The sequence below is a fragment of the Phoca vitulina genome, unplaced genomic scaffold (assembly GCF_004348235.1).
Source record: "Phoca vitulina isolate PV1807 unplaced genomic scaffold, GSC_HSeal_1.0 scaffold6, whole genome shotgun sequence".
Lineage (NCBI taxonomy): Eukaryota > Metazoa > Chordata > Mammalia > Carnivora > Phocidae > Phoca > Phoca vitulina.
This window is the reverse complement of record NW_022589709.1, coordinates 13,896,904-13,909,820: the sequence shown is the minus strand read 5'-3', so window position 1 is coordinate 13,909,820 and position 12,917 is coordinate 13,896,904. Positions and strand designations below refer to the sequence as shown.

Below are 12,917 nucleotides of genomic sequence, written 5' to 3'. Positions count from 1 at the left end.
TAATGAAGGCATTTCTCAGAAAAATCTCATTTTTGCTCTGGAAACAGATGCTATCAGGAAACAAAAATGTCTCTTTGACCCATGGTGATAAGACTGAATTAAAGTCTTCATGAATTTTCTTTATTCATAACTCTCACTACCTCTTTCTGCCTTACACTAGAGAGTCGATAAGTCTTAGGCAGATTAGGCAATGTCACCGCTGACAGACAGTAGGGCAAAATACTAATTTCATGTTATCTAAAGTTCTTTCCTTTTTGGTTTTCTAGCAGCACACTTTAGGTAGTAACTTTTGTAGTGAGCAGTTGAATCAGTCAGGATTCCCCCAGAGAAACAAAACCAGTAGGAGAGGTATATAAACATGAAGAAATGTATTGCCCTGAACTGGCTTATGTGAATGTGGGGCTGATTAGGCACATCCCAGATCCATAGGGAAGGCCATCAGGAAGTGCAGGCTAGACATTCTCAGGAGGAGCTGAAGCTGCTGTCCACACAGCTGGAATTTCTTCTTTTTTAAGGAAGGCTCATTTAAGGCCTTTCAACTGACTGGATCAGACCTACTCAGACCATTGAGGATAGTCTCCTTCGCTTAAAGTCAGCTGATTGTAGATGTTAATTACATCTACAAAATGCATCCACAGCAACACCTAGATTGGTGTTTGATTGAATAAGTCTGTAGTCTCGCCAAGTTAACTCATAAAACTAATGATCTCAGCAGTATTACAAATCAGATTATACATCAGAGGTTGGTGAATTTCTTCTGTAAAGGATAAGATAGTAAATATTTCAGTCTTTGCAGGCCAATAGGCAAAATCAAGGATATTATGTAGGTACTTTCATAACAAGAGAGATAACAGAGTTCCACATTTTTAATTGATAAAATTCAAAATTTGATATTAATAATTGAGTATATTCTTTTGTGATTAGGTCTAGTAATGAGAAAAATAAATTTTGGGGGGAAGATCATATTTCACTTCACTGAGTTAAAAGTTAGTATTCCCTTTAATCAGAATTGATTGCAAATATTCATGTTAATGTTGACCCATAATGAAATTTCACAGTTTTCATCTTAGAAAATGTCTTTTCCCACAGGTGGTATGTAGTGAAGAATTAATCTTGCTCAATAAGAAGTCTGATATTTGTCCTCAGCTACTGGGAATTGGTCTTAGGCCCTTGAAATATCATGAATGCCTAGGAAACTTAGGTCACACAGAGCAGTCTAAAAATATGATTTAGGATAGGGCCTGACTATGCCAGAAAGACAAACAGTGTAATATGGGCCACATGGTATCAGGTGATCTGGAAGTTGAGATCAACTATGTGGGCAATCAATCAATCATGCCTATGTGATAAAGCTCTAATAAACTCTGGACACTAAGGTTTGGGTGAGTTTTCCTGGTTGGCAATACTCCACACATATCATCACACATTAATGCCAGTAAAGTAACAAATCCTAACTCCATATAGAGAGGACAATAGAAATGTTTGGTACTTCCCTGGACTCTGCTCTATGTACTTCTTCCCTAGATTGAATTAAATATGTATCCTTTCCCAGTAACAAATAGTAACTGAGCATAACAGCTTTCAGTGAGCTCTGTGAGTCCTTCTAGTGAATTATTGACCCTGATGATGGTTTGGGGAATACCCCAAACTTGTAATTGGTGTCACAAGTAAGGATAGTCTTGTATGGAGTATATATCCTCTAAACTTTGTAGTTGGCTATGTCTCACAATTGGCTAAAACTCTCAAAGGAAGATACTGGCAAATACTGGCATCAATCCATGAGCATAAGATTTTATTAAGCATTTTCATTGCTTGGAAGGCATTTATAGAATTTTATTAAATCTTATCTTGATGTTTGCCTTTTAGTGTGTCATACTGCAGATTAATCACTTCCAGTTGAAGGTTATATGGAAACTCCTCAATTGCTCAGTTAAATGGATTTTGCAATTTAAACCTTTCTTTTATACTTGTATTGAGATCTGAAAAACATCGAGGGAACTATAGTTTGAGTTGGGAAAATATGTTCACTGAAAATTTGTGTAGTAATGGAAATCTCACTTTTTGTTTTAAGTTTTGACAGCATAGGAAGTTTTTAAAGCAGATTGACATTACTTGTGATTTAAACATTAATTATCATCAAAATGACTTTATCACAGAGCTCTGTATATAATCATTGTTTCACTTTGAATTTTGGTTGAATCCATTAAGAATCATTATGACAGAGGCTCCTGGGTGGCTCAGTCAGTTAAGCATCTGACCTCGGCTCAGGTCATGATCTTAAGGTCCTGGGATTGAGCCCCGCATCAGGCTTCATGCTCAGCAGGGAGTCTGTTTGTCCCTCTCCCTGTCATTCTGTCCCTCCTCCCCCCTCCAGCTCATACTCTATCTCTCTCAAATAAATAAATAAATAAAATCTTTTTTTTTTTTTTAAAAAGGAATCATTATGATATTTCCAGAGCCATCCATTGGTCAACAGCTGAAGGCTATTCTTCTTGTTAAGAAAACTTTCAGTCTCGACCCTGAGCTCAAAGTCACTAGTGACTTATTACTGTTAAGACATCAAACTGCTATTGGTTGGAAAGGCAAGTCAGGACATTCAGCTTCTATTTTTGACAAAAGTTCACAAAACAGAAAATGGTTAAGTCCAGAAAAGCTAATGAAATTCACCTTGGATACAACTGGTTCAATAACACATGATAGATTCCAATACTTTCTATAGTGTACCTTCTGATGACTACTGCAATAAATTAGCATAGGCTTTGTAAATTCATCCAAAAAGCCTTTATTTGCTCCATATATATTTTTACCACCAAGAGTTGTAACACATCTTAGCAGATTCCACTTCAGGTTGTACTGAAATAATGTTTCCTCCTTGTCTTTGGAGGACAAAGCATCTGACCTCGGCTCAGGTCATGATCTTAAGGTCCTGGGATTGAGCCCCGCATCAGGCTCAATCTGAGCCACCCAGGAGCCTCTGTCATAATGATTCTTAATGGATTCAACCAAAATTCAAAGTGAAACAATGATTATATACAGAGCTCTGTGAAAATCTTGTCTTTGAAAATATTTTTGCCGATAGTTTTTCCACATGGACTATTCATAGAAACTAATTCTTCATTCACTTCAAACTCAGCACTGACTCATCAAATAACAACTGTGCTGTATTGGTGACATCTGTCAACTTATCAAGAGCTACTAGAAATCATTTGCCTTGTTTTTAAATTGATTACTGATGTAGTTCCCAATGTCCTCAACTCTTCAGGCAACCACTGCTATCAAAAGGCTAATGGTCTTAAACTACTTTATTTGATCAGACACATTTTATCTGCTGCTACAATCAAACATGAAGAACTTACCATCAAAACATGTCTTTCCTCAAGCCTCGACGACAAGATGGTGGAGAAGTAGGAGACCTAATTTCGTCTGGTCCCAGGAATTCAAACCATTCTGAACACCTACGAACTCAACAGGAGATTGAAGAAAAGAATAGCAGCACTCTCTGAACAGAAAAGCGACCACTTTCTGGAAGGTAGGATGTGCGGAGAAGTCAATCTGAGGCGATATTCAGGAAGATAGAAGGCGGGGGAGGGGGCCTCTGTCTGCTGCTTCTGGCAAGTGATAGAGCCACAGAGCACAAAATCGGAACTTTTAGAAGTTTGCTCCGCTGAGGGACGTCGCTCCAGTGGCTAGCAGGGGCGGAACCCTCGCTGGGACAGTGAGGTCTCAGGACCCTCGGGGTCACAGGAAGACCGAGGGTGCCTGAGTGTGGCAGAGCTCCCAGGTATCGGAGCGGGGAAGCTGGCTGCAGAGATAGAGCCAAGGAGTGGGCTCTCAGCTCGGGGTTGCCATAAACCATGATCCACGGCATAGTCGGGCCACTGCTCTTCCAGCAGGGACCCAACAAGTGGCAGATCCGGGGAGACTCCCCTTCCTCCCCCGGGAGGAGAGGCACGGGAGCACACTGCAGGAATCTGCTGGGTTTGGAGACTCCAAATGCGGTCAGGTGCCAGAGATAGAAAGGCTCGGTCACAGGCCGGGTGAGCACGGAGTGCGGCCAGAGACCGGGGAGACAGGAGTGACTGACTGCTTTTCTCTGGGGGCTCACTGAGGAGTGGGGCCCCGAGTTCTTGGCTCCTCCGGGTGCAGATTGGGAGGCCGCCATTTTCACTCTCATCCTCCAAAGCTGTACGGAAAGCTTGCAGGGAACAAAAGCTCCTGAGAGCAAACCCGAGCAGATTACTTAGCCTGGACCGGGCAAGGGCGGGGCAATTCTGCCTCTGGCAAAGACATTTGGGAACCATGGCAACAGGCCCCTCCCCAAGAAGATCAGCAAGAACAGCCAGCCAAGACCAAGTTTACTGATCAATGAGAATGGCAGAACTCCAGAGCTAGAGGAACACTGCAGTAGAATCCATGGCTTTTTCCCCATGATTCTTTAGTCTTTCAAAGGTAATTTTTTAAATTTTCTTTTTCTTTCTTTTTTTTTTTTTGAATTTTTCTTTTTCCTTTTTTTCAACCAACATCTTATCAATCCCTTTTTTAAAAAAATCTTTTTTATTTTTCATTTTTAGAGTCATATTCTATCCCTTCAGAGTAGTTAACCTTATTTTTGGTATATATATATAAGTTGTTCTCTCTTTAAAATTTTGGGATACAGACCAAAATATACCCTAAATCTCTAGTGTATGGCTTTGTTCTAGTCTCCCGCCTGATCATATTCTCTTCCTTTTTTTTTTAATTCCTCTTCTTTCTTTTTTCAACCAGCTTCTTATCAATTCCTTTTATAAAATCTTTTATAATTTTCATCTTTACAGTCATATTCCATCCTTTCATCGTATTTACCCTTATTTTTGTACATATATAAGTTCTTCTTTCTTTAAAATTTTGGGAGGCACTTTCTTCTAACAGACCAAAATACGCCCAAAATCTAGTGTGTGGCACTGATCTATACACCAGCCTGATCATATTTGATCATATTTTTTTACAATATTTTTCTTTTCTTTTTTTTCTTTTTTCTTTCTTTCCCTTTCTTTTCCCCCCGGTTTCAGGTCTCCTCTGGATTGTTTGGTGTATATTTTTCTGGGGTTGTTGTTACCCTGTTAGCACTTTATTCTCTCATTCATCCATTCTCCTCTGGACAAAATGACAAGACGGAAAAAATCACCTCAAAAAAAAGAACAAGAGGCAGTACCGACTGCCAGGGACCTAATCAATATGGACATTAGTAAGATGTCAGAACTAGAGTTCAGAATGACAATTTTAAAGATATTAGCTGGGCTTGAAAAAGGCATGGAAGGTATTAGAGAAACCCTTTCTGGAGAAATAAAAGAATTAAAATCTAACCAAGTTGAAATCAAAAAGGATATTAATAAGGTGAAATCAAAAATGGAGGCTCTAGCTGCTAGGATAAATGAGGCATAAGAGAGAATTAGTGATATAGAAGACCAAATGATGGAAAATAAAGAAGCTGAGAAAAAGAGAGATAAACAACTACTGGATCACGAGGACAGAATTTGAGAGATAAGTGATACCATAAGACAAAACATTAGAATAATTGGGATCCCAGAAGAAGAAGAAAGAGAGAGAGGGGCAGAAGGTATATTGGAGCAAATTACAGCACAGAACTTCCCTGATTTGGGGAAGGAAACAGGCATCAAAATCCAGGAGGCACAGAGAACCCCCCTCAAAATCAATACAAATAGGTCAACACCCCAATACCTAATAGTAAAACTTACGAGTCTCAGAGACAGAGAGAAAATCCTGAAAGCAGCTCGGGAGAAGAGATCTGTAACCTACAATGGTAGAAACATTAGATTGGCAACAGAACTATCCACAGAGACCTGGCAGGCCAGAAAGGACTGGCAGGACATATTCAGAGCACTAAATGAGAAAAATATGCAGCCAAGAATACTATATCCAGCTAGGCTGTCATTGAAAATAGAAGGAGAGATAAAAAGCTTCCAGGACAAACAAAAACTAAAGGAATTTGCAAACACAAAACCAGCCCTACAAGAAATATTGAAAGGGGTCCTCTAAGCAAAGAGAGAGCCTAAAAGTAACATAGACCAGAAAGGAACACAGACAATATGCAGTAACTGTCACCTTACAGGCAATACAATGGCACTAAATTCATATCTTTCAATAGTTACCCTGAATGTAAATGGGCCAAATGCCCCATTCAAAAGACACAGGCTATCAGATTGGATAAAAAAACAAGACCCATCAATATGCTGTCTGCAAGAGACTCATTTTAGACCCAAAGACACCCCCAGATTGAAAGTGAGGGGGTGGAAAACTATTTATCATGCTAATTGATACCAAAAGAAAGCTGGGGTGGCAATCCTTATATCAGACAAACTAGACTTTAAACCAAAGACTATAACAAGAGATGAGGTAGGACACTATATCCTACTTAAAGGATCTATCCAACAAGAAGATCTAACACTTGTAAATATCTATGCCCCTAACATGGGAGCAGCCAATTATATAAGCCAATTAATAAAAAAGCAAAGAAACACATCGACAACAATACAATAATAGTGGGGGACTTTAACACCTCCCTCACTTAAAGGGACAGATCATCTAAGCAAAAGATTAACAAGGAAATAAAGACTTTAAATGACACACTGGACCAAATGGACTTCACAGATATATTCAGAACATTCCATCCCAAAGCAATAGAATACACATTCTTCTCTAGTGCCCATGGAACATTCTCCAGAACAGATCACATCCTAGGTCACAAGTCAGGTCTCAACCAGTACGAAAAGACTGGGATCATTCCCTGCCTATTTTCAGACCACAATGCTTTGAAACTAGAACTCAATCACAAGAGGAAAGTCGGAAAGAACTCAAATACATGGAGGCTAAAGAGCATCCTACTAACGAATGAATGGGTCAACCAGGAAATTAAAGAAGACTTAAAAAAATTCATGGAAACAAATGAAAATGAAAACACAACTGTTCAAAATCTTTGGGATGCAGCAAAGGCAGTCCTAAAAGGAAAGTATATAGCAATACAAGCCTTTCTCAAGAAACAAGACAGGTCTCAAATACACAACCTAAGCCTACACCTAAAGAAGCTGGAGAAAGAACAGCAAATAAAGCCCACACCCAGCAGGAGAAGAGAAATAATAAAGATCAGAGCAGAAATCAATGAAATAGAAACCAAAAGAACAGTAGAACAGATCAACGAAACTAGGAGCTGGTTCTTTGAAAGAATTAATAAGATGGATAAACCCCTGGCCAGACTTATCAAAAAGAAAAGAGAAAGGACCCAAAGAAATAAAATCATGAATGAAAGAGGAGAGATCACAACCAACACCAAAGAAATACAAACAATTATAAGAACATATTAGGAGCAACTCTATGCCAGCAATTTAGATAATCTGGATGCATTCCCAGAGATGTATAAACTACCAAAACGGAACCAGGAAGAAATAGAAAACCTGAACAGACCTATAACCACTAAGGAAATTGAAGCAGTCATCAAAAATCTCCCAAGAAACAAGAGCCCAGGGCCAGATGGCTTCCCAGGGGAATTCTACCAAACATTTCAAGAAGAATTAATACCTATTCTTCTGAAACTGTTCCAAAAAATAGAAATGGAAGGAAAACTTCCAAACTCGTTTTATGAGGCCACCATTACCTTGATCCCCAAATCAGACAAAGACCCCATCAAAAAGGAGAATTACAGACCAATATCCTTGATGAACATGGATGCAAAAATTCTCACCAAAATACTAGCCAATAGGATCCAACAGTACATTAAAACGATTATTCACCACGACCAAGTTGGATTTATCCCTGGGCTGCAAGGTTGGTTCAACATCCGCAAATCAATCAATGTGATACAATACATTAATAAAAGAAAGAACAAGAACCATACGATCTTCTCAATAGATGCAGAAAAAGCATTTGACAAAGTACAGCATCCTTTCTTGATCAAAACTCTTCAGAGTATAGGGATAGAGGGTACATACCTCAATATCCTAAAAGCCATCTATGAAAAACCCACAGCGAATATCATTCTCAATGGGGAAAAACTGAGAGCTTTCCCCCTAAGGTCAGGAACATGGCAGGGATGTCCACTATCACCACTGCTATTCAACATAGTATTAGAAGTCCTAGTCACAGCAATCAGACAACAAAAAGAAATAAAAGGCATCTGAATCGGCAAAGAAGAAGTCAAACTCTTACTCTTTGCAGATGATATGATACTTTATGTGGAAAACCCAAAAGACTCCACCCCAAAACGGCTAGAACTCATACAGGAATTCAGTAAAGTGGCAGGATATAAAATCAATGCACAGAAATCAGTGGCATTCCCATACACCAACAACAAGACAGAAGAAAGAGAAATTAAGGGGTCAATCCCATTTACAATTGCACCCAAAACCATAAGATACCTAGAAATAAATCTAACCAAAGAGGCAAAGAATCTGTACTCAGAAAACTATAAAATACTCATGAAAATAACTGAGGAAGACACAAAGAAATGGAAAAATGTTCCATGCTCATGGACTGGAAGAACAAATATTGTGAAGATGTCAATGCTACCTAGAGCAATCTACACATTCAATGCAATCCCTATCAAAATACCATCCACTTTTTTCAAAGAAATGGAACAAATAATCTTAAAATTTGTATGGAACCAGAGAAGACCCCGAATAGCCAGAGGAATGTTGAAAAAGAAAAGCAAAGCTGGCGGCATCACAATTCCGGACTTCAAGCTCTATTACAAAGCTGTCATCATCAAGACGGTATGGTATTGGCACAAAAACAGACACATAGATCAATGGAACAGAATAGAGAGCCCAGAAATGGACCCTCAACTCTATGGTCAACTAATCTTTGACAAAGCAGGAAAGAATGTCCAATGGAAAAAAGACAGTCTCTTCAACAAATGGTGTTGGGAAAATTGGACAGCTATATGCAGAAGAATGAAACTGGACCATTTCCTTACACCACACACAAAAATAGACTCAAAATGGTTGAAAGACCTAAATGTGAGACAGAAGTCCATCAAAATCCTAAAGGAGAACGCAGGCAGCATCCTCTTCAACCTTAGCCACAGCAACTTCTTCCTAGAAACATTGCCACAGGCAAGGAAAGCAAGGGCAAAAATGAACTATTGGGACTTCATCAAGATAAAAAGCTTTTGCACAGCAAAGGAAACAGTCAACAAAACCAAAAGACAACCGACAGAATGGGAGAAGATATTTGCAAATGACATGTCAGATAAAGGGCTAGTACCCAAAATCTATAAAGAACTTATCAAACTCAACACCCAAAGAACAAATGATCCAATCAAGAAATGGGCAGAAGACATGAACAGACATTTTTCCAAAGAAGACATCCAAATGGCCAACAGACACATGAAAAAGTGCTCAACATCGCTCAGCATCAGGGAAATCCAAATCAAAACCTCAATGAGATACCACCTCACACCAGTCAGAAGGGCTAAAATTAACACGTCAGGAAATGACAGATGTTGGTGGGGGTGTGGAGAAAGGGGAACCCTCCTATACTGTTGGTGGGAATGCAGGCTGGTGTAGCCACTCTGGAAAACAGTATGGAGGTTCCTCAAAAAGTTGAAAATAGAGCTACTGTACAACCCAGCGATTGCACTAGTGGGTATTTACCCCAAAGAGACAAATGTAGGGATCCGAAGGGTTATGGGCACCCCGATGTTTATAGTAGCAATGTCCACAATAGCCAAACTATGGAAAGAGCCAAGATGTCCATCGACAGATGAATGGATAAAGAATATGTGATGTGATATACATATACATATATATATATACACACACACACACACACACACACAATGGAATATTATGCAGACATCAAAAGGAATGAAATCTTGCCATTTGCAATGACGTGGATGGAACTGGAGGGTATTATGCTGAGCGAAATAAGTCAATCAGAGAAAGACATGCATCATATGACCTCACTGATATGAGGAATTCTTAATCTCAGGATACAAACTGAGGGTTGCTGGAGTGGTGGGGGGTGGGAGGGATGGGGTGGCTGGGTGATAGACATTGGGGAGGGTATATGCTATGGTGAGCACTGTGAATTGTGTAAGACTGACGAATCACAGACCTGTACCTCTGAAACAAATAATACATTATATGTTAGAAAAAAGAAAAAGAAGAAGGTAGTAGGAAGGGAAAAATGAAGGGGGGGAAATCAGAGGGGGAGACGAACCATGAGAGACGATGGACTCTGAGAAACAAACTGAGGGTTCTAGAGGGGAGGGGGGTGGGGGGATGGCTTAGCCTGGTGATGGGTATTAAAGAGGGCACGTACTGAATGGAGCACTGGGTGTTATATGCAAACAATGAATCATGGAACATTACATCAAAAACTAATGATGTAATGTATGGTGATTAACATAACAATAAAATTAAAAAAAATATATCTTTCCTCAAGTGAGTAGTAAATGAGCCACTTGGAAACTTACTTCAGTTGCAGTCTGATTTTATTTTCATGAAGAAATTATACTATGGTGACAAATTCTGTTTTAAATTTTCTAAAATTTCTGGCCATTGCTTTCTTGTTGTTGAGATTGTTGTGATGAGTGCTTCCTCGGTTATACTGTATTCTCTTAGCACAGTTGTTGTGACTTACATGACATATATATGAATATATATATATACATATATATGTAGTTAAATTATTCAACATATTAAAAGAGTTGAAAAACTGCTTGTAGTCGAGGGAGATGAAGTTTAGGAAGTTATTTTGAATAAGGTTAATTAACTTCTTAAAAGAGTGGTTTTAATATAAAAATCTTTACACTTCATACTGATTTGCAGATGGTTTTTGTATTTCTGAAATATTGGCTTTTTATTATAGTTACGGATTATATGGCACCATGAAAAATTTTAGCAAGTGAGACTGATGGTCAAATACAAAAATCTTACTAAAACCTCTTAAAGAATTTATAATTGTCTTGGCCATACAATTTTATTAAACACCATCTAGCTATTTATCAAAGCCATATACCTGGCTATTAGGTAGTGCACTATTCATGCCTGTAATTTCACACACTCTGAGTGAAGAACAAGGACTTCTCTGGCCAAGACCCTCCTCAGATCCAGATCCATGTGTCCAACTTCTTCCTGGACCTCCTCTCCCTAACCCATATTCATGTCTCCATTTCCAAAACCAAGCTTATCATCATAGTCACATCCCACACCTGTCCTTCTTTTGATGCTTTCTATCCTATGTAACAGGTAAAGTGACCAGACTGTGTTCCAACTGATGTGCTAAAATCCTAACTCCATCACTTACCTAACTGTGTACTTTGAAGCAAATTATTTAACTTTTCTAAGCCTGTTTCCTGAAGAAAAAAATTGCTAACCTTTACTGAACACAGTGCACGCCAGTCTCTGATTTAACATTATACATTCATTATCCCATTTAGTCCTCAAAGTAGCCCTATGAAGTAGGTACCATCATTATCCCATTTTGCTAATAAGTAAAATACGTAAACAGAGGTCAGAGAGGTGAGACCCCTTTATAGTTACCAACCACTACGACTACCTATGAATGGTATTATCACTTTCCCCTTTGCTCAGGTTAGAAACTTGACTCATCTTAATCTCCCTTTTATTCCATATGATCATCTCAAAAACAGCTCTTGGATCTGCCCTCTCCTCCATGCTGCTACCTTGTTAAGATTCTCATTTGAAACTTGGACTTGAGCTCCCTGCCTCCAGTCTTGCCTCCTTCCAATCTCTTCATCATGTTACTTCCAGGACACTTTGCTCAAGCAATTGTGGTCTCCTCAAATTCCTGGAACATGCTAGAAAAGATAAACAAAGCAGTTTGTGGTAACTTGGGAGATTTTACTACCTTTGTGAAATCAACACATTGCCCAAAAAAGGGCCATGCAAAGACTCAAGTGCAGGTCAAAGAAATCCATCTGGAACTATGTTTAGGTAAATTATAGAAATCTCTTTCCACAAGGCACACAGAAAAGGAAGCTTTTAATGTCTGTTTTCTCAGAATCAGATTCAGGTCTGCAATTTTGCTACAATTCACTAGTATGGCTGTAACGGCTATTAAATACTGAAATATTCCTATATAAGTTGCTAAAAAGCCACTGTCTCAAGCCCCTGAAGTGGTCTCCTCCTATTCCTGCTTTGGGAAGTACTCAATGGGCACTACTGGGGTCACTATGTTGCCTGCCAGCTTGTCCCCTACAATTTGTGTGTGGGGGGGTTGCTCTTCCTGTGTGTCTTCATAGTTCCCAGCCAGAGTGTACCTGGATCCAGGGTAGGGAGAGGTCTGCCTGGAGGTAGCACTGGCATGTCAGTAAGTAAATGCTGAGGGTCTTCTGGCTCATCCATTGGTGTCTTTCATGTGGCTGGAACTTTGGGAACTTTGGCCTCCACAGTATTATTCAATATTTTTACCATCATCTCTCCTTGTGTTACTCATAAGAGTTAAGACAAATAGCTTCTATGAGTATGTTCTAGTCAGTTCAAATAGTCTGGAGATAAAAACTTATACTACTCAACTACCCAGCTTTTATTTACCAGAGTAAACTCTAGGTCCCTATCAGAACCAGAAAGACTCTAGGTAAGAAGGATATAAAGTAAACCCTATTAAGCAGTAAAGCTTCTGATCCTCATCTCCAACCTTCACTCCCACATTCACTTGTAGAGATTTGACTGTTACCTTAAAGCAGATTATTTGAGTGCTTCCTTATCTACATAAAGTCTTTGTGGTTGCTCTTGCTGCTTCCTTTAGTGTAGCTAATTACTTTTGAGTATGTATATATATATATATACATACTCAATATATATATATATATATAGTATATTGTATATGTATATATATATATATACACATACTCACATATATATATATATATATATATATATATATATATATATATATAT

The 12,917-nt window shown here is 38.8% G+C and overlaps 1 protein-coding gene across 1 annotated transcript in view; it reads right to left on the bottom strand.

Annotated features, from left to right (window-relative positions):
- The window catches only part of DOCK2 (dedicator of cytokinesis 2), a 475,105-nt gene that overhangs the window by 409,719 nt on the left and 52,469 nt on the right, over positions 1-12,917 (bottom strand). The gene's annotated exons all lie outside the window — the stretch shown is intronic.